General features: G+C 45.0%; 1 protein-coding gene across 5 annotated transcripts in view; it reads right to left on the bottom strand.

Annotated features, from left to right (window-relative positions):
* The window catches only part of LOC138739718 (vitamin D3 receptor-like), a 334,532-nt gene that overhangs the window by 97,337 nt on the left and 213,520 nt on the right, over positions 1-23,675 (bottom strand). The gene's annotated exons all lie outside the window — the stretch shown is intronic.

Below are 23,675 nucleotides of genomic sequence, written 5' to 3'. Positions count from 1 at the left end.
CATTTAAGTGGATAAAATTATTTGGACCTAACTTGGGTCTTGCATCAAAGTACTGACTTGCAACGCCAGCTCTCTGCCTCCAATCTATGAGGTTCAGTATACCAGACACAAAAGTTAGTCTGAGTGAACACAAAAGTCTGCAGTCACTGTGATTGAAGTAAAATCACATTGAAATGCTGGAGGAACTCAGCCGGTCTTTTCAGCATCCATAGGAGACAAAGATATATTGCTGACATTTCGGACTTAAGCCCTTCTTCAAGGAATAAGCATAATGAGCCAGAAGCAGGAAAACTCCAAAAGTTTCAGAATTCAGACAGTGCCGACTGGGGGAGGAATCCAGACCAACAAAAGGGGCTGATTGATATGATAAGGGGTGAGGTAAGGATTTATCATGTTTGTGTGAATGGAGATAGGAGAGGGAAAGACAGCAGGGAGAAAGGTGATGGGGAAAGAAGTGGGGGGGGGGGGGTTTCATGAAAGCCAGAGAAATCGATATTAATGCCCTCCGTCCGGTTGGAGGTGGCCCAGTCAGAAGACAAGGTGTGGTTTCTCATTTCCAATATATGGGTGGTCTCAGTCTGGCAGAGCACAAGACCATGGACAGACATGTCAGCAAGGGAATGAGATTGGGAATTGAAATGGTGGTCACTATTGTGGTGAACAGAGCCAAGGTGCTCAACAAAATCCCTGGTAGGTTGTCCCTCTGCCAACAGTATCCAAAATTGTATACTTGTTATTGAGGGGAACGCCCACAGGGGTCCCTGCACTGCCTGCCTGTTCCCTTTCCTTCTCCTGATTGTCACCCATCTACCTTCCTCCTCCCTCCTAGGTGTGATGGTGACCCTGTGACTCTTGTCTATCACTCCTCTGCCTCCCAAGTGATCGGAGTTCATTCAACTCCAGTTCCAATTCCTTAACTCGGTTTGTCAGGAGCTGCAGCTGGATGCACATCTCACAGATGAAGTTGTCATCCCTGACAACCCACATTCTGCAAGAGGAACATTTCCCTGCCTGGGCTGCCATTCTCAGTGTTTATGACTAGAGGAACAAGAATATGATATCGAAAACCTGGCCTTAGCTGTCCCTACCTGCTGAAACCTTTTTGTTCCTGGATCAGTCCACTCCCAACGATGACCTGATGTGTTACTAAACTTCGCAAATTTATAAACATCACAGATGGAATTTATATCAATGCAAAACTCACAACAGCCGACAAACCAGACTCTAAAACTTTGATCTTAAATATTTCAACATGTCTCGGGCCTCTTCAAAAACAAGTTTCTTATTTTGCTTGGGCCTTTCAGTATTACGTTTATATTCAGATTTCACATTTATTGTTAGAGCACATGCATGGTATCACATACAACCCTGAGATTCTTCTTCCTGTGGTCTAGGCAGAATTACCACATGCAAAAAAGGGTACACAGCATATAGATGTAAACTAATAAAGAACTGTAAACAGATAACGAATAGAAGCAAACTGACTTATGAACATGACGTGGTTGAGGCGGGATCAATGGTTACATTTAAGGAAAGACTGGATAGTTACATGGAGAGGAGAAGACTGGAAGGGTATGGACCGGGTGCTGGTCAGTGGGACTAGGAGGGTGGGGATTTGTTACGGCATGGACTAGTAGGGCCGAACTGGCCTGTTCTGTGCTGTGAGTGGTGATATGGACTGTGCAATAGAGAGAGAATAAAGAAATCAATAAAGTGTACAAGTAAGAGTCCTTAAATGAGCCCCTGATTGAGTTTGTTGTTGAGGAGTCTGATGGTGGAGGGGAAGCAGCAGTTTCTGAACCTGGTCGTGCGAGTCTTGTGGCACCGAGACCTCTTTCCTGATGGCAGCAGCGAGAATAGAGTGTGTGCTCCTTGATGATCGCTGCTGCTTTCCAACGGCAGCATTCCCCGTAGATGTTCCCGATAGTGGGGAGGGCTTTGCCCGTGATGTCCTGGGCTGTGACCATGACCTTTTGTATGACTTTACGCTCAGGGGTATTGTTGCCCCCATATCAGACCGTGATTCAGCAGATCAGCATACTTTTGGATTCTGCACTGAGAGACATTGAACTTGACACTAAGTTTTTCTGGAACTATTTTTGTTAAGTTCTTGTAATATTCTTCAGTTGCTACAAATTTGCCGATGATACCACAGGAGTGGGTTGTATAAAGGAAGGGGATAAGTCAGCAAACAGGATGGAGACTGAAAACTTGGCTGAATGGTGTCACCAACAACAACCTTGCACTCAGTGTGACCAAAACTAAGGAGCTGATTGTTGACTTCAGGAAGGGAAAGCCAAAGGTTTACAATCCACTGATCATTGGTGGATCAGAGGTGGAGAGGGTGAGAAAATTTAGTATCTTGGGAGTCACAATCTCGGAGGATCTTTCCTGGACCCAATACACTAATGGCATCATGAAAAAAGTACATCAGCGCCTCTACTCCCTCAGGAGTTGGCAGAGGCGAACACCAATACCCCTGAGAGTAAAGCTCTGCAAAAGGTAGTGGACACAGCCCAAAACATCACAGGCAAAACCCTCCCCACTACTGAGAATATCTATAGGAAAACGTGCCATTGGACAATAGCAGCAATCATCAAGGACCCACCCCACCCAGAACATGCTCTGTTCTTGCTGATACCATCAGGCAAGAGGACTAGGTGTCACCAGACTCGCACCACCAGGTTCAGGAACAGCCGTTCTCCCTCCACCATCAGTCCCCTCCACCATCAGACTCCTCCACAACAAACTCAATCAGGGGCTCATTTAAGGGCTCTTACTTGTTCACTTTATTGGCTTTCTTTGTTCTCTCTGCATTGCACAGTCAGTTTGTTTACATTCATTATCTGTTTACAGGTCTTTATTTGTTTACATGTATACAGTTGTTTTTTGCATGACCAATAATGTATGTACTCTGACAATAAATCTGAAATAAGTAGCAGAAATTCTAACACAATTTTCTAAAAGCAGATTATTTCTCATTTATATTTCATGTGACAACTAATTCCATTTATGTAGCACCTTCAACATTTAAATTTAAATTTTTAATTTAGACATACAGCACAGTAACAGGCCATTTTCGTTCACGAGCCCAATTACACCCAGTTAACAACCCCCGGTACATTTCGAACAGTGGGAGGAAACCGGAACCTCCAGGGAAAACCCATGCAGACACGGGGAGAACTTACTAACTCCTTACAGACAGTGCGGGTTTTGAACAGCGGCCCCAATCGCTGCCACTGTAGCTGCTTTGCACTAACCACTTCACCAACCGTGACAACTATTGTGAAAACAGTCCAAGCTGTTGGGCAGAAACATCAAACAAAAGTTGATGCCAAGCCCCTGAATATATTACAGCAGATAACTAAAAACTTTGCCAAAGAGAGGTCTTGTGTTAAATGAGAACCTTAAAACATCACAGCATGGAAACAGGCCCCTTTGGCCCTTTTAGTCTGTGCTGAACCTTTTTTGCCTTATCCCACTGACCTGCACCCAGTCCATATCACTCCATACCTCTCACATCCATGTACATGTCCAAATTCTTCTTAAATGTTAAAATTGAGCCTGCATTCACCACTTCAGCTGACAGCTTGTTCCACACCCCCACCACTCTCTGTCTGAAGAAGATCCCCCTCATGTTCCACCTAAACTTTTCCCATTTCACCCTTAACCCATGCCCTCTAGTTTGTATCTCATCTGGAGAAGTCAGCAGGACTTTGTGAAGGGAAGGCCATGCCTCTTGAGTATAATTGAGTTTATTGAGGAGGTAACAAAAGAAATTGATGAGGGTTGGGCAGTAGATGTGGTCTACATGGATTTTAGCAAGGCATTTGACAAGATCCCCCACAAGGGACTCGTCCAGAAAGTCACGAGCCATGGGATCAATGGAAAATTAGCTGTGTGGATTTAAAAAATGGCTTGTAGGAAGAAAGCAGAGAGTAGTAGTGGAAGGAAAATTTTCTGCCTGGAGGTCAGTGACTAGTGGAGGGGCCGCAGAGATCTGTTTTGGGACGCCTGCTCTTTGTGATGTTTATAAATTACCTGGATGAAGAAATGGAAGGATGGGTCAGTAAGTTTGTGGATGATACTAAGGTTGGAGGAGCTGTGAGCTGAAGTTTGTCGAAGGTTACAAGAGGATATAGACAGGATGCAGAGTTGGGCAGAAAAGTGGCAGCTGGAGTTAAATTCGGATAAGTGTGAGGTTATGCTTTTTAAAAGGACAAACTAGAAGGCTGAGTAGATGGTTAATGGTCAGTTACTAAAGAGTGTGGATGAACAGAGGGACCTTGTGGTTGCTTCACAGGTTAATAGGATAGTTAAGAAGGTCTATGTGATGCTGGGATTCATTAATAGGAGGATTGAGTTCAGGAGTAGAGAGCTGATGTTACAACTGTACAAATCTTTGGTGAGACTACACTTAAGAGTATTGTGTTCATTTCTAGTCACCCTCATTATAGGAAGGATGTGTAAGCTACGAAGAGGGGGAAGAGGAGATTGACCAGGATATTACCTGGATTGGGAAACCAGTCTTATGAGGCAAGGTTAGCAGAGCTGGGATTTTTCACTTCAGAGTGTAGAAGGATGAGAGGAGACTTGATAAAGGTCTACGATTATAACCCCTTTTCCACTTGCAAACCACTAAATCAGCCGTTCAGTGTCCCGGGATAGGAATGGTGTTTTTGCTGTTCACACTTGACTACTCTTAACTGGGACGATGCATGCATTCACGCTTGCAAGGAGCCATCCTTGGAGTTAGGTTTGTTTTATCTTCTACCGGTGACATTATGATGCATCGAGGGATGGTAGACCTGCCCTAAATCCTGATCAATGTATTATGATCTTATATTTTAAGAAAATTAATCATGCCTAATTAAAACATAATTAAGCTTTATGACCAGCCCAGTCTGAGTCCTTCATCCCCTGTTGTTGTAGTGTCGACCTATATAAACCATTATAAGGGACCGTGGGAAAGTGCGAGCAATAAATAGCAAAAGTGGACAATTTTTAAACAGCGTGGGATAGTTGACAGCGCTATCATGTACAATTGATACGGTGTGGGAAAGATCATAGGGAAAAGCAATGGCAGATCTGCCCTCCAGAATTCCATGCAGAAGAGAAAGGGAGCATTCATGGAGGGGTTTCTCTTGCCAAAACTGTTTATAAATATTGCTATTTATTGTTAGCTCTTTCCCCTCTCCCCCACAGCGACTTTCCCACACAAAAGTTTGTACCTTCATTTTAATCTCTTCTTCCTTCATGTCCCTGCACTCGTGCAAACACTTGGGTAATTGCTATCTTAAAACGCAATTGCCCATTCTACACTTGCCCATGGTCCATTGCTGCCACTGCCAGGAACCTAACGTTCCCGGTCAGTTTGGCTCTGAAAAAAATTTGGATAAATAAGGTTTTATAGATATCCTTGTTTATCCAAAATTTTTTAAAAATTTCAGGTAACAGAAAATTTTGGAGAATTCAATATTGGATAATGGAAGTTGTACTGTGTACAAATGATTTGGATATTGGAATAGATGGCTTTGTGGTTAAATTTACGGATGATATCAAGATAGGTGGTAGAGCTGGTGGCGCTGGAAAGGCTGCAGAGAGAATTAGGAGAATGGGCACAGAGATGGCAGATGTTGGGAAGTGGGAAGAAATAGACAGGCAGACTATTATTTTGATGAGGTGAACATTCATAATTCGGAGGTGCAAAGGGACTTGGGAGACCTCATGCAGGACACCCTAAAAGTTAACTTTCGGGTTGAGACGGTGATGAAGATGGCAAATACAATGTTGGCATTCAGATCTAGAGGAATGGCATACAAGAGCAGGGATGTAATGATGAGGCTCTGTAGGGCACTGGTGAGATCCTCACTTGGAGTTTTAGGTGCCTTACTTGAGAAAAGATTTGCTAGCATTAGAGAGGGTTCAGAGATTTACTAGAATGATACCAGGAATGAAAGGGTTAGCAAATGAGGAATAATTGTCAGCTCTTGGACTGGACTCGCTTGAGAACAGAAGGATGAGGGGCACTTCAGAGAGGCATTTCAAATGCTGAAAGGCCTGGACAGAGAAGAAGAGGCAAGGATGTTTCCCATGGTCAGGGAGTCTAGGACAAGAGGCCACAATTTCAGGATAAAAGAGCATCAATTTCAAACAGAAATACAGAGAAATTTCTTTAGCCAGAGGATTTGTGAGTCGGTGGAATTTGTTGCCAAGGGCTGCTGTGAAAGTGAGGTTGTTGAGTCTTAAGATAGAAATTGATAGGTATTTGATTAGTCAGGGCATCAAGGGTTATGGGGAGAAGGCCGGGAAGTGGGGATGAGTGATAAGGATCAGCTCATGATAAAATGGCAGAGCAGACCCAACAGGCCGAATGGCCTTCTTCTGCTCTTATATCATGTGGTCTTGGATCTTTGAATTAATCTGGGATAACCAAATTCAAAGTACAGTTAATTGATCTATGATAGGCTCTGTAGGTTTGACATGTCCTAGCTGGATGGAGACTTTAATTGGTGGCTTGACCCAATCTTAGACCACTCATTCTCCAACCCAGTGGTTTTGAACATATCAGCCTTATTTATTAATTCATTTTTATTAAAATGTAGTATTTTAGATATTTGGCATTTTTTGCATCCAAAGGACAGGGAATATTCTTTTTTCCATGTCCATCATATTTATTCACGGATTGATTATTTTTTAATATTGTCAAATGGTTCTATTTGAATACAAGACCATACTAATTTCTGATCATGCTCCCGTGTTAAATTTTTCTGGTAGAACTCAAATTAATTGGTGTTTTAATTCAACCCTATTATTTGATAAAGATTTTTTGAAATTTTTAGAACAAATCAGTTTTTTAAAAAACTATCAATCAGATTGAAAGAGTGCAGAGAAGATTTATGAGGATGTTGCCAGGTCTTCAGGAGTCGAGTTATCGGGAAAGATTAAACGGGTTAAGACTATACTCCTTGGAGTGAAGAAGGATGAGGGGAGACTTGATCAAGGTTATAAGATTATGAGGGGTATAGACAGAGTAGATGTGAGTGAGATGTTTCCACTTAGAGTGGGGGAGGTCAATACGAGAGGTCATAGGTTTAGGCTGAAAGGGGAGAGAAACAAGGGGAACATTAGGGGAAGTTTTTCACTCAGAGAGCAGTAGGAGTGTGGAATGAGCTGCCATCTGATGTAGTGAATGCAGATTCAATCTTGAGTTTTAAAAATAAATTGGATCAATACATGGATAGGAGAGGTCTAGAGGGTTATGGAATGGGAGGAGGTCTGTGGGACTAGCTAGTTTTATTGGTCAGCACAGACCGGAAGGGACAAATGGCCTGTCTTTCTGTGCTGTAACATTCTATGGTTCTAATATCTCTGACGAATCTTCTAGTCTGGGATACTCCGAAGGCTTACCCCAGAGGCCAAATGATAGGAAGTGTGTTGATTTGAACTCCTTTTAACATATCCAATCGAAAGTCAACTTTTAAAAAGTAAGTGCTGTATAATATTTTACCAATTAACCAATGCCTGAAGAGGGCGCACAAAATCAGTAAACCGGTGCGGACTTGAAAGGCCAACGTGGCCTGTTTCCGCTCCGTATATGGTTATATGGTTAGGGTTAAGAGTTAATTTTATATGCACAGAGCCAAATCCGGAAAACTATTGGCCAATCAGTTAAAAGGGTTTGCTGCTAAACAGCAAATTACAGGGATTCGAAAAAGCAATGGTAATATCACAATTGACCATGCAGAAGTAAATGATACATTTAGAAAATTTTATTCTAAATTGAATACTTCAATATATCATATTATAACCGTGACGACTGTCCAACATGGATATATCTGGAATCTACTTCTGTTGCAAAATTTTATCTAATTTTTCCTCTTGGATCCTCACTTCCTATATCTCTAATAAATTATCTAATAATCCGGTAGTTAAACATACTTTGAGGATTATGGATACAATTTAGAAAACATTTTGATTTAATGAGATTTTCTTTTTCTAGTCCTATTTTTTTCTAATTATTTCTTTAAACCTTCCATGATTGATATAACTTTTAAAGAATGGTATGGATCAGGCAGTAACTTGTTGAAGGGAGTCTCGCTTCCTTTGACCAACTTTCATTTAAATATGGTCTACCAAATACTGTTTTAATCGTCCCTCATTGACTCGTTATGTGGACAGTTTCATAACTCGAAAGGAAATGGGCCAATGACAATTTTCCTCAAGCAAAATATTTCAGTAACATTTGGGTCTAGAGCAGTGATTCTCAACCTTCCCTCCCCACTCACACCTCACCTTAAGCAATCCCTTACTAATCAAAGAGACCGATGGCAGAAGGATTACTTAAAGTGGGATGTGAGTGGAAAGAAAAAGGTTAATGACCACTGGCCTAGAACAATAACAATTTTGCTGATAATTTCATGTTCTTTTTTCGCATTCTATTTCTGAAGAAGACTATTAATCTTTTTGCCATATAACTCTGGTTTAGGTATCATATATTAAATAAATATTTCGTATCATTCTTTAATTGAGGGTTTAGAAGTGATTCATGATATGGGTACTGTTTATAATAGCTTTGAACAAAGTGTGTTATTTTCTGTATCCATATACACTACATGTTTACATGTTTTATTATTATAAAATCAATAAAAAGATTGAAAAAGAAAAGATATGCCTTATTGGTGCATCTTGCACCATCAGCTACAGATTGAAAGACTGCTCTCATTCTACCCATACAAAAAAGTTAACATTCCACTGGCAGATTCCACACATTTTAAATCATCTTGCACTATTTAGTTGAGCTTTTCCAAGTCAGCTGACAAATTCTTGCACAGTTGAACAACAACATACGAATTGCCAGCAGGTCAATCCACCCAGGGGAAACCCTCACATGTGGCAGAACAATCCACACTGCAATATGCGAGAAATTCAGTTGGCTAAGCTAACAAGAAATACCCATGACGATTTAGTCTCTGCTTCGAGTCCTTCAACAGTCCACAACACATTTACCTCAGCTACATTTTGGAAAGGATGCTTTCATTTTTAAAGATATTTCATAAACGCATTTCGATGCTGATGTCATGTATGTACTTTGACAATAAATCTGAAATTTGGGGCAGCACCGTTAGCTCAACACTATTACAGCACCAGATTTGGTACTGGGGTTCAAACCCCACACTGTCTGTAAGGAGTTTGTATGTTCTCCCCATATCTGCAAGGGTTTTCCTCAGGGAATCCACTTTCCCTCCCACCCTTCAAAACGTACCAGAGGTTATAGGTCTATTGGATGTAATTGGGTGGCACAGACACGTGGGCCGAATGGGCCCGTAACTGTGCTATATTTCTAAATTTAAACATTTAAAATTTAGTGTGTGTGCTGGGTGGTGGGGATCCTTGATGATTGCTGCTGCTCTCCAATAGCAGTGTTCCCTGTAGATGTTCTCATTGGTGGGGAGGGTTTTACCAATGATGTCCTGGGCTGTGTCCATTACCTTTTGCAGGGCTTTATGCTCAGGGGTATTGGTGTCCCTGAACCAGACCGTGATGCAGCCGGTCAGCCCACATTTCACCACACATCTGTAGAAATTTTCCAGGGCTTTCGGTATACTACCATATCTCCACAAACTCCTGAGGAAGTAGAGGTGCTAACGTGCTTTCTTCATGATGCCATTGGTGTGTTGGGTCCAGAAAAGCTCCTCCAAGGTAGTGACTCCCAAGAACTTAAATTTGCTCACCCTCTCCACCTCTGATCCCCATATTCAGCATGGTTAAGTAATCCCTTGTTGCACGTGTGGTGTTTTACACATTTCTTGGCACACAACGCACACCATAAACAGATGGACAATAAAAATTAAACAGCTGTTGCCTCATCATATTTGCAGAGATAGTTATTTATGACACCATATAATTTTATTACTTGCAAGAGCAAAGAAAACATTGCTCACACATCTCTCAGGAACAAATAAAATCAATCTTCACTGGATCAGAGGTGACCCCCTGAATGTCTTTCCAAATTAGAACCATAGATCATATCAGCACACAAACAGGCCCTTTGGCCCTTCTAGTCTGTGTTGAACTATTATTCTGCCTCGTCTCACTGACCTACACCCAGTCCACATCCCCCATACCCCTCCCATCCTTGTACCTGTCCAAATATTTCTTAAAAGTTAAAAATGAGCTCTCATTCACAACCTCAGCTGGAAGCTCGTTCCACACCCCCACCACTCTCTGTGTGAAGAAGTTCCCCCTAAACTTTTCCCCTTTCACTCTTAACCCATGTCCTCTGATTTGTATCTCACCTCCCCTCAGTGGTCAAAGCCTATTTGCATTTCCGTGCCCACCATAATTTTAAAGACCTCAATCAAATCTTACCTCATTTTTCTAGGCTCCAGGGAATAAACTCAATCAGGGGCTCATTTAAAGACTCTTATTTGTGCCCAGGGAAGTCGCTGAGGTGACTTATTAAACATATTTAAGTTTCAGTTAGATTTTTACATAAAAAAGGAATTAAAGGATTTCGAGAAAAGGCAGGAGGGTGGAATTGAGTCAATGATCAGTATTGCACTCTCTCTAGTTGGTACCTCTATTTATTGATTTAGAAAACTTTCCTGAACATATTTGACAAACATCAAGCCCTTTTACAGTATGGGAATCCCAGTCAATATGTGACTCCCATAGCTTAGTGGTTAGGGCACTGGTCTTGTAAACCAGGGATTGCAAATTTATTCCTTGCTGGGGCCTCATTTCTATGAAGGGCACTGGACAAAGTGGCGACTGTCTTCCTTACAGTAGACAAAGTTAAAGAATTTTATGTATGTTACATTCCAAATGTAGTAATTACGTGACTCTAATGAAACCTTTACCTTGACCTTTAAGTTAAAATCCCCTACTATCAACACATTGTTGCCTTCTGCTCTCCGCTATCTCTCTCTACAGATTTGCTCCTCCAATTCTCGCTAAAGTATTGCCCGGACTATAATACAACTCCATGAGTGTGGTCACACCTTTCCTATTCCTCGGCTCCACCCATATAGGCTCAGTCTGTCGTATCTGAGCCTCTCCTCTTCCTTTCATCCCTCGCGTTCTATTGCACATAAAGCAAATAAATTTGTGTTACCATCCCGTCCGTCCTGCAACCAAGTTTCACTAATGCCCACAATGTCATAATTCCACGTGCCAATCTACGCCATAAGCTCATCTGCTTTTCCTACGATATTCCTTGTATTGAAATAGATGCACCTGAGAACATTTCCACCATATCAACCCATTGCATGCAATTTTAACATCATCTTTTCCCTCCTCCACTCTTCTATCTGCTCTGGCCCTCTGGTTCCCCTCCCCCCTGCAAATCTTCTTTAAACCTTCCTGCAGGGATATTAGCTCCCCTCCAGATCAGATGCAAACTGTCGCGTTGGAACAGGTCCCACCTTCCCTGGAAGAGCCCAGTGATCCAGAAACCTGAAGCCCTCCCTCCTACACAATCTCTTCAGCCACGGGTTCAGCTGCATTAACTTCCCGCTTCTACCCTCACCAGCACGTGGCGCGGGCACCAATCCCGAGATCATAGCCCTGGAGGTCCTATCTTTCAACCTAGCGCCCAACTCAATTTCTTCCACTGAACCTCTTATCTGCCCCCTAACGATGGAATCCCCCATCACTAGAGCTTGCCTCTTCTCCTCTCTTCCCTTCTTAGCCACAGGGCCAGACTCTGCCAGACCTGATCGCTGTGGCTTGTCCCTGGGAGTTCTGACAATAAATCTGAAATCTAGATTTTAATTTTGGAAACCATTTTGACAATCAATTAAATCCATAAAATTTGATTCATGTCACAAAAACCAGCAAATAAAATCTATTCAGAAATGTGCATGTACCAGTACAAAAAAAAAAATCACTGTACTATCTAGGAATTTAATTATTGGGAATTCATAAGAATCTTTTTAAAAAAAAATGTTGCCTTACTAATGCCCACAATGGCTTGGTTATCGATTGAACTGCTCAACACCATGGAGGGGGAGCAGAGAAGGTTCACTGGACTGATACCAGGGATGGAAGGGCTTGCATATGAAGAAAGGTTGGATAGACTAGGCTTGTATTCTCTGGAATTTAGAAGATTGAGGGGGATCTTATAGAAATGTATAAAATTCTTAAGGGTTTAGACAGACGAGACGCAGGGAAGGTTGTTTCTAATGCTGGGAAAAACCAGAATCAGGGGTCTAATTTTAAGGATAAGGGGAAAGTTTTTTAGGATTGAGATGAGGAAAACTTTCTTCTCACAGAGAGTGGTGGATCTGTGGAATTCTTTGCTGCAGGAAGTAGTCGAGGCTGGTTCCTTGTCAATGTTTAAGAGTAGGTTAGATTTGGCCCTTGTGGCTAAGGGGATCAGGGGGTATGGGGAGAAGGCAAGAACTGGGTACTGATCAGCCATGATCATATTGAATGGCGGTGTAGGCTTGAAGGGCCAAATGGCATAATCCTGCACCTATTTTTCTAAGTAACACCATTGGATTATGGTATTTTATCCCCGATAGTTATTTGCCTCAAATTCCCACAAACTTGGCTTCCCCTCCACCACCATCAGCCCTCACCCGCCTCTCCTCCGTTTCCCACTCTTCTGCCCTGGCTCCCTCTGGCCCAGAGCAACAAAAACAGGATTCCTCGTCCTCACCTACCTTCCTACCAGCCTTCACATCCAATTCATTATTCTCCAGAATTTCCAGCAATCACAACAGGATCCCATTACCTTTTATAGGGAAGCTTCTGGAGGACAACATCTACTCCCTGGCCAAAACAGTGGAGGTGGTCCAAACCCTGGAGGCAGCAGCACTGCACACCGAAGCCTTCAACTCCTGGCTTCCCCAGGCCTCTGTGTGGTCAGCACATTCTGATGCTGTGGCCCTAGATCAGGCTGGGGATGAAAACATCGCTGCTGCGGGCGCCCAGTGCCCTTATAAGTACTGTGGATCCCTGTGTGGGTCTGATCGACGATCACGCTAAAATTGCCCGGCCAGAAACCAGTACTGCTCGAGATACGGCAAGAAAGGTCATTTCGCCAAGGTATGCCTCTCAAAGCCTGCTGGCAGCTCAGTGGCCCACTACGACCTCCCCCCCACCTCATAATCCCCGCCAAGTGCGATTGCCGGGCGACGCCATTGCCTCCGCTGCCACTTCCAGCCTCCCCAACTCCAGCAGCCCAACTTCTGGCCTCACCGGCAATCATTGCCACATGCGCGCCATGCGCCCAGACCAGCCCTCGCTCTCGCCAGCGCCGAGATATGGTATACGGAATTATGTCACTTCCACCGGCCGTGAAGATGTGGCCCTCACTGACAGCCAGCCACGTGACATCACTTCCCTGGCACACCGAGTGCAGCCGGGGAAGAAGGTCAGTCATGCCTCGCACTCCCATGCGGCGCCAATATCTTAGGCCGGACAGGCCTCTAACGATGACAACGTGGTCAACATGGGCGCTGACCAGCCCGACGCACCCAACGCCTCCGGACGCCACTAACCGCCGCACTCTGCACCCCATGACTACGGAGAGTTCTATCAGTCAACACTCACCTCTCACGATGGCTGCAGAGGATTCTGACGACCACAACTCGCCTCCACTATCAGGGAGCGATGACTCGGACCCTGAGATGATCCTAGCAGCCACCACCCTGACCAGGAACATTCCCCATGACCTTGGGTGCTCCATAATGGACGTAAAAATCAACAGGCAGGTAACAAAGTGCCTAATCGACAGTGGCAGCACCAAGAGTTTCATTCACCCGGGCGTGGCCCACTCAGAAGGTGTCATAGAGCTCAGCAACAGCCCCTGGAGAGCCCAAGTCCTAGTGGTCAAAGGGGGAAGCAAGCCGAGGATGGTCATGGATTACAGCCAGACCATCAACTGGTACACCCAGCTGGGTACTCACCCCTTACCAAGGATAGCCAAAATGGTCAACGAGATAGCCCACTACCAGGTTTTCTCCATGACTGACCTGAAGTCGGCCTATCACCAATTCCCCATCCACCCGCAGGACAAGCCTTATATCACCTTCGAGGTGGACAGGCGTCTATACCAGTTCCACCGAGTTCCATTTGGGGTCACAAATTGGGTCTCCGTCTTCCAGCGGGAGATGGATCGGATGGTAGACTGGCACAAACTAAAGGCGACTTGCCTGTACCTGGATAATGTCACCATCTGTGGCCACGACCAGCAGGACCACGATGCCAACCTGGAGAAATTTTTCTGGATGGATGAGGAGCTGAACCTCACTTACAAAAAAGAGAAGTACGTGTTCAGCACCACCAGCCTCGCCATCGTGGCACATGGTGTAATCGGCCCAGATCCAGAATGGATGCGCCCGTGAATGAAGCTGCCCCTCCCACCCACGCTCAAAGCCCTCCGCAGGTGCCTTGGCTTATTCTCCTACTATTCACAGTGAGTTCCCTGCTTCTCGGACAAGGTCCACCCACTGGCCCAGGCCACAACATTCCCGCTCCCACCCAAGGCGCAGGCAGCCTTCACGCGAATCAGGCAGCATATCGCAGACGCCACGATGCATGCCATGGACGAGGACTCACCTTTCCAAGTGGAGAGCTATGCCTCCGATGTAGCCCTCACCACTACCCTTAACCAAGGGGGGTGCCCAGTCGTCTTCTTCACCAGGACCCTCCTGGCTCCGAGCTAGGGTACTCTGCCATTGAAAAGGAGGCCCAGACGATCGTGGAAGCAGTCCACCATTGTCACCACTACCTGGCCGGCAGGAGGTTCACCCTCCTCACCGACCAGCAGCCCGTGGCGTTCATGTTACCACCACTCCCAGGAGCAAGATCAAGAATGACAAGATCTTGCGCTGGAGAGTCGAGCTGGTGACATACAGCTATGACATCCAATGTCGTCTGGGGAAGCTTAACGACACCCCTGACACACTCTCCCGGACCTGCGCGTTGCTCCACGACGACCAGCTGCAGACACTGCACGAGTCCCTCTGCGTCTCCCGCTTATATCATTTTATCAAGTCCTGGAATCTCCCATACACCGTCAGAGATGTCAGGACCATGACCGAGGTGTGCCTGGTCTGCGCGGAATGCAAACCTCACTTCTTCCGCCCACCCCAGGCTCTTGTCGTAAAGGCCACTCGGCCCTTCGAGCGCCTCAGCATGGACTTCAAGGGGCCCCTGCCTTCCACAAATCGGAACGTCTATTTTCTCACGGTCATAGATGAGTACTCCCGCTTCCCAATTGCCATCCCTTGCCCAGACACCTCCACGGCCACCGTCATCAGGGCACTGACATAGATCTTCACCATGTTTGGCTACCCTGCATTTATCCACAGCAATTGGGGGTCTAGCTTCATGAGTGAGGAACTATGCCAGTACCTGACAACAAGGGGTATTGCGACTAGTCGCACCCGAGAAGTAATGGGCAAGTGAAACGCGAGAACGGGGTAATTTAGAAGGCAGTCCTCCTGGCCCTTAAGTCAAAGGGGTGGTCCATAGAGTACTGGCAGGACGCCCTCCCCGAGGCAGTCCATGCCATTAGGTCACTCCTGTGCATGGCTACCAACGAGACCCCTCACGAATGCCTGTTTTCGTTCCCCAGGAAATCGGCGACGGGAACGTCTCTCCCAGCATGGCTCCTGTCCTCGGGACCGATGGTCCTGCGTAGACACGTGCGGGCACACAAGGCTGAACCCCCTCCGACACGTGAACCACAACTCTACCTACGTTAGGTTCAGCAATGGCAGGGAGGACACCATCTTGACCAGGGACCTGGCACCAGCAGGAGCACCCACCACAGCACAGCATCCTCCAGCCCAGGACCATGGCAGCCTGACACACACCCCCGACAGCTATGGGGCGCACAAGACTCCCTTGGGCACCAAGGACTTATTACAACCATGGGGTACGAACCCATCCAATGCGACACACACACCTCAACCCCGGCACCCCCGGCCACTCCTCCACGCTGCACCATGCCAGCCACTCCCGCCCCCACCCCCAGCCACCACATACCCTCACTGACCAGTGACCAGGAGCCAGTCCTGCGACGGTCACAGAGACTCCAACAGCCGCCGGACCATCTCAGTCTGTAAATACTGCGTATATATGTTTTGGGGCTCTTGAATGCAACCTCCCTCCCCCCCCCAAGACAATTTTAAAGAAGGGGGTGAATGTGGTGATACACCACTGGCCTACTGCAGGGGGCAACCTCTGTACCTGCAGAAGAGCACAGGGACAAGACAACATCTAGCTGGCTGTCAATCAGCCGACCTGAATAGACCAAGCCCTGCCCAACCTGTCCTCAATCACAGCCCCTACCCAACCTGTCCTCAATCACAGGCCCTGCCCAACCTGTCCTCAATCACAGGACCTGCCCAACCTGTCCTCAATCACAGGCCCTGCCCAACCTGTCCTCAATCACAGCACCTGCCCAACCTGTCCTCAATCACAGGCCCTGCCCAACCTGTTCTCAATCACAGGCCCTGCCCAACCTGTCCTCAATCACAGCCCCTGCCCAACCTGTCCTCAATCACAAGCAGAGCCCCTGCCCAACCTGTCCTCAATCACAAGCAGAGCCCCTGCCCAACCTGTCCTCAATCACAAGCAGAGCCCCTGCCCAACCTGTCCTCAATCACAGCCCCTGCCCAACCTGTCCTCAATCACAGCCCCTGCCCAACCTGTCCTCAATCACAGCCCTGCCCAACCTGTCCTCAATCACAGCCCCTGCCCAACCTGTCCTTAATCACAGCCCCTGCCCAACCTGTCCTCAATCACAACACCTGCCCAACCTGTCCTCAATCACAGGCCCTGCCCAACCTGTTCTCAATCACAGGCCCTGCCCAACCTGTCCTCAATCACAACCCCTGCCCAACCTGTCCTCAATCACAAGCAGAGCCCCTGCCCAACCTGTCCTCAATCACAAGCAGAGCCCCTGCCCAACCTGTCCTCAATCACAAGCAGAGCCCCTGCCCAACCTGTCCTCAATCACAGCCCCTGCCCAACCTGTCCTCAATCACAGCCCCTGCCCAACCTGTCCTCAATCACAGCCCTGCCCAACCTGTCCTCAATCACAGCCCCTGCCCAACCTGTCCTCAATCACAGCCCTGCCCAACCTGTCCTCAATCACAGCCCCTGCCCAACCTGTCCTCAATCACAGCCCTGCCCAACCTGTCCTCAATCACAGCCCCTGCCCAACCTGTCCTCAATCACAGGCCCTGCCCAACCTGTTCTCAATCACAGGCCCTGCCCAACCTGTCCTCAATCACAGCCCCTGCCCAACCTGTCCTCAATCACAAGCAGAGCCCCTGGCCAACCTGTCCTCAATCACAAGCAGAGCCCCTGCCCAACCTGTCCTCAATCACAAGCAGAGCCCCTGCCCAACCTGTCCTCAATCACAGCCCTGCCCAAACTGTCCTCAATCACAGGCCCTGCCCAACCTGTCCTCAATCACAGCCCCTGCCCAACCTGTCCTCAATCACAGCCCCTACCCAACCTTTCCTCAATCACAGGTCCTACCCAACCTGTCCTCAATCACAGGCCCTGCCCAACCTGTCCTCAATCACATCCCCTGCCTAACCGGTCCTCAATCACAGGCAGAGCCCCTGCCCAACCTGTCCTCAATCACAGCCCCTGCCCAACCTGTCCTCAATCACAAGCAGAGCCCCTGCCCAACCTGTCCTCAATCACAGCCCCTACCCAACCTGTACTCAATCACAGCCCCTGCCCAACCTGTCCTCAATCGCAGCCCTGCCCAACCTGTCCTCAATCACAGCCCCTGCCTAACCTGTTCTCAATCACAGCCCCTGCCCAACCTGTCCTCAATCACAGCCCTGCCCAACGTGCCCTCAATCACAGCCCCTGCCAAACCTCTCCTCAATCACAAGCAGAGCCCCTGCCCAACTTGTCCTCAATCACAGCCCCTACCCAACCTGTCCTCAATCACAGGCCCTACCCAACCTGTCCTCAATCACAGCCCCTACCCAACCTGTCCTCAATCACAAGCAGAGCCCCTACCCAACCTGTCCTCAATCAAAGCCCCTACCCAACCTGTCCTCAATCACAGGTCCTACCCAACCTGTCCTCAATCACAGCCCCTACCCAACCTGTCCTCAATCACAGGTCCTACCCAACCTATCCTCAATCACAGGACCTGCCCAACCTGTTCTCAATCACAGCCCCTGCCCAACCTGTCCTCAATCACAGCCCCTGCCCAACCTATCCTCAATCACAGGCCCTGCCCAATCCGTAACCATGTCTTTGCACTGATGTTCATCTATTACTTAGGGTTTTCTTCAGCTAATCTTAAAAGCAATTAGTCTTTCCCAATCATTTCTTCACACACGGTTTGAGTTATGGGTAAAACAGAAGGGTGCGCTGCTGGCATAAGCAGCATGGCATTGCAACACGACAGAAACACTTGGCCACCGAGGGGGAGTGCAAGGGGATGAGCCGCCGCTGCTTTACTGCAGGAAACGTGGCAGCCAAACTCCTAGCACTGTACAGAATGAGCAGAGGGAGTCAGAGGGGGCCGGGAGGGCACTGATAAAACGCAGAAGTGCATTTTAAAAACATGGAAAACTGTGGAAAATACACATGCCAGGACCACACCCTATGACTCCTTCATGCACTCCTCCCTCCCCACCAATCATCCCCTGGCACCTTCCCCTATGGCCACAGAAGGTGCCACACTTGCACCCACACCTCTTCCTCCCTCACCACAGACCCAGCCCCAAACAGCAACACTTCACTTGTGTATCCGCAGGATTGATTTTCTGCATCTGGTGCTCCGTTTGTGGCCTTCTCTATGTCGGAGAGTCTGGGTGCAGACTGGGAGATCGCTTCACTGAGTACCTGTCTGCATCAGTGTCAGGGACCTCCCAGAGGCCAACCATTTCAGTTCTGCATGTCACTCGCTTACTCACCTGTCTATCCATGGCCTTGTGTACTATCCCACCAAGACCACCCATAAATTGGAAGAACAACACCTGATTTTCCGTTTGTGTACTCTCCAACCAGATGGTATTAATAGTGATTTTTCTAGTTTTTGCTAACCTGCTATCCTTTCCCCCTCCCTTCCCTTCCCCCTGTCAGCTCTCCACATCCTTCCCTCTCTTTTCACCCAATAATCCCTCCCCCTGCCCGCTGCTATGCCCTCCCTCCCTTCTCCACCCATTACCTCCTGCCTTTGAGACCACGCCTCCCCCTTCACCTTTTTCTGACATTTTTTCATTCCTTGTTGAAAGCCTCAAGCTATCCACCCCACACACAGCATCTTTCAGCTGCTCCCGTCAGGGAAAAGATACAGGAGTATCAGAACCAACACCACCAGGCTAAGGAACATCTTCTTCCTACAGCCAGTGAGAATATAGAATGTCCAAAGGAACTGCTCACATCTGAGTCAAAATAATATTTATTTGTATAGATGAAATACTTGTCCTGCATATGTATTATTTGTCTGTATATGTGTTATATTTGATTGTGTGTCTGCGTGTTTTGCATCGAGGACCAGAGAACCCTATTTTGTTGGGTTGTACTTGTACAATCAGATGACAATAAACTTGACTTGAAACTTGTAGCCTGAAATGTGCGTTATGTATTTTTATCTTTGCTATATCAAGGACACTATTTAACCTGCTGAGTTTCTCCAGCTTTGTGATTTTACATATTTATTTGCCTCAGTGGGTTAAGTGGTCTCAAGAATTCAATAGATGTTGTAAAGGGGGAGGGAGCAAAACAGTACAGAGCAGTAAGGATTTGTGGACGGAAGGTCCTCTTTGACCAATCTGATTGAATTTTTTGAAGAGGTGACTAGGAATGTGGATGAGGGTAGCGCGGTGGATGTTGTCTATATGGACTTCAGTAAGGCCTTCAGTAAGGTATCACATGGAAGGTTAGTTAGGAAGGTGCAGTCTTTAGGTATAAATTTTGAGATAGTCAAATGGATTGAACATTGGCTGAAGGGGAGAGGCCAGAGAGTGGTAGTGGATAATTGTCTGTCAGGTTGGAAGCCGGTGACCAGTGGTGTGCCTCAGGGATCTGTATTGGGCCCATTGTTGTTCGTTATATACATAAATGATCTAGATGATGGGGTGGTGAATTGGATTAGTAAATGTGCAGATGATACTAAGATAGGTGGAATAGTGGATAATGAAGAAGGTTTTCAAGGATTGCAGAGGAATTTGGGCTGCTTAGAAAAGTGGGCTGAAAAATGGCAGATGGAATTTAATGCTGATAAGTGTGAGGTGCTTCATTTTGGTAAGAAGAATCAGAACAGGACATACGTGGTAAATGGGAGAGCATTGAGGAATACAGAAGAGCAGAAAAATTTAGGAGTAACGGTACATCGTTCCCTGAAGGTAGAAACTCACGTGAATAGGGTGGTGAAGAAGGCTTTTAGTATGCTGGCCTTTATCAATCATTGCATGGAATATAGGAGTTGGGAAGTGATGTTGAGATTGTATAAGGCGTTGGTGCAGCCTAATTTAGAGTTCTGTGTGCAGTTCTGGTCGCCTAATTATAGGAAGCATATAAACAGAGTGGAGAGAGTGCAGAGAAGATTTACCAGAATGTTACCTGGGTTTAAGCATCTAGAGTATAGGGAGAGATTGGACAGATTAGGTCTTTATTCTTTGGAGCGTAGAAGGTTGAGAGGGAATTTGATAGAAGTATTTAAGATTATGAAAGGGATAGACAGAGTAGATGTGGATAGACTATTTCCGTTAAGAGGAGGAAAGATTAAAACAAGAGGACATGAGTTAAGAATTAAGGGGCAGAGGTTTAGAGGTAACATGAGGGGGAACTTCTTTACTCAGAGAGTGGTAGACGTGTGGAATGAGCTTCCGGGAGAAATAGTGGCGGCAGAGTCAATTTTATTATTTAAGAAAAAGTTAGACAGGTATATGGATGAGAAGAAGGTGGAGGGTTATGGGCATTGTGCAGGTAGGTGGGACTAGAGAGGAGTGTTTCCGTGCTGTAAATTTTTTTTTTAAACTTTATTTAATATTTTATAACATGAATAACATATAGGATTACATTTAAAAAAAATTAAGAATAAAATAATAAAATTACAATACAATATCAGTAATCTAAATAAACTATACCCTCCCCAATAATTATTACACATTAATAACCAAACTCAAATTAGTCCAACTCCCCCTTTCCCCCAAATTAAAGAGTGAAGAATTAATAAAGTTAATAATATATGTGAGAAAAAAAACCCACTTACAAAAAAAAACAAAAACATAACCGATTAAAATACTAACAAAAAGAAAAGTAATTAATACTAAGATATCAGACTTAAAAAACATATTTAAATCATACTTAAATGCATATATTTAACAAACGGAGTTAAGATGAAACATATATTTAACTCAAACTTAATATAAAAAATTAAAGTTAGTAACATTATCTATCAAAAATTCTTAAACAATAATCAATTCTTAAAAAAAATTGTAGCATGAAAAAAAGATGAAAAAAAAACTTTCTCTATAGAGATAAACCTTCACCAAATATCAACTAATTTCACATCTATCATCATATTAGTCACATAAACCACCATCTTAAAACAAAATTCAAACCTCATTAAGCATTGTACAATTCAATTTTAGTACTCTTCCACCATTTTTCCCTTTTACTCTTGAATAGTTATCCAATAAAAGCTCCAATACCACATTTAAATATCCCCAATCATTACGTTAAAATTCAGATATCCAAATAATAAAAACACATCTACAACGAAATCTATATCTTCAACAAATGGAGCATAAACCACAAACAAAATTCAAGCCTCATTAAGAATTGTACAATTCAATTTATAACTTTCACCATTATTCCCTTCGTTCTATAACCAAAATAATATACACCAGAATTACCACTCCTTTCACCTTAAAGTTAAAGAAAAAATATTAAAAAAAACTTATCCATCCCATTCACATTTAAATTTCAGATATTCCTTATCTACTGAATAAACTTTACAAAAAAAACACATAAATTTTTAGTTTTTTAAACAATCAAATACTTTCTTATGCTTTCTTTTTATATTTAAACAAAAAAAAACCCTTCACTCTTTAATCTAATAATACAAAAAAAAGGAAAAAAAAAACGGGTAGGAGGTTAAAAATACCCCCTCCCGTCTAAACCGCACAATGCAGTAACTCCCCCAAAAAAATGGGTGTGAGATAACTCACACGTAGCAGATGACTTTCAGGAAATAGTGCCCATCCAGTTCTCTCCCCCAACTCTCACTTCATCTTAAACTAACATCATCATTATTTAATATCCCTTTTTTAAAAAAAAATTAGAAAAAAAAAGGACAACTCTTCTTTTAATCAGCTCCAACTGCTGAGTCACCATTACAACCATTCCTTCTTGGAGCACGGCTCTTTTCTTCCATCTCTTGTCTCCTTAGAGATCGCGGCGGACTATGTCTCTGTTGAAACTGAGTGATTCGCAGCTCTTGAGCAAATGCTATAGCTTCCTTTGGAGAATCAAAGAACTTTGGTTGGCAACCATCTTGAAAAACCTTCAAAACAGCTGGCTATCTAAAGGTTGCCTTGTAACCATTCTTCCACAACAACTCTTTAGCAGGATTGAATTCCCATCGTTGGAACATAACTTCTTGACTCAAATCCGCATAGAAGAAAACTCGATTATTTTGAATCATCAAGGGTGATTTTCTCTGTTGTGCATTTCTAATAGCCACTCGTAAAATTATTTCTGTCGTAATAATTCAAGCAACGAACCAAAACAGGTCTTGGACTTTGACCTGAAATAGGTCTTCTACGCAAGGCTCTGTGAGCACGTTCCAGTATTATACCTTCCGGGAAATGTTCTTGACCCAGCACCTGCGGAATCCATTCAGTAAAAAATTGTATTGGGTCTGGTCCCTCCATACCTTCCGGCAAACCAATAATCTTTATATTGTTCCGTCTGGATTGGTTTTCCAAATAATCAATCTTTTTCACCAAATTTTTATTTTGAGTTTGTAAGTCTTCGACCATTTTGGTCACATCAAAAACTTAACATATAACATAACATAACAATTTACAGCACGGAAACAGGCCATTAGGCCCTTCTAGTCCGCACCGAACTAAACACCCCTCTCTAGTCCCACCTCCCTGCACAATGCCCATAACCCTCCATCTTCTTCTCATCCATATACCTGTCCAACCTTTTCTTAAATAATACAATTGACTCCGCCACCACTATTTCTCCCGGAAGCTCATTCCACACGGCTACCACTCTGAGTAAAGAAGTTCCCCCTCATGTTACCTCTAAACCTCTGCCCCTTAATTCTTAACTCATGTCCTCTTGTTTTAATCTTTCCTCCTCTTAACGGAAATAGTCTATCCACATCCACTCTGTCTATCCCTTTCATAATCTTAAATACTTCTATCAAATCCCCCCTCAACCTTCTACGCTCCAAAGAATACAGACCTAATCTGTCCAATCTCTCCCTATACTCTAGATGCTTAAACCCAGGTAACATTCTGGTAAACCTTCTCTGCACTCTCTCCACTCTGTTTATATCCTTCCTATAATTAGGCGACCAGAACTGCACACAGAACTCCAAATTAGGCCGCACCAACGTCTTATACAGTCTCAACATCACCTCCCAACTCCTATATTCCATGCAATGATTGATAAAGGCCAGCATACTAAAAGCCTTCTTCACCACCCTATTCACG

This window comes from Narcine bancroftii, chromosome 7 (genome assembly GCF_036971445.1).
Source record: "Narcine bancroftii isolate sNarBan1 chromosome 7, sNarBan1.hap1, whole genome shotgun sequence".
NCBI lineage: Eukaryota > Metazoa > Chordata > Chondrichthyes > Torpediniformes > Narcinidae > Narcine > Narcine bancroftii.
Note: the sequence above shows the minus strand (reverse complement) of the source record. Positions and strands in the feature narration are given on the sequence as shown.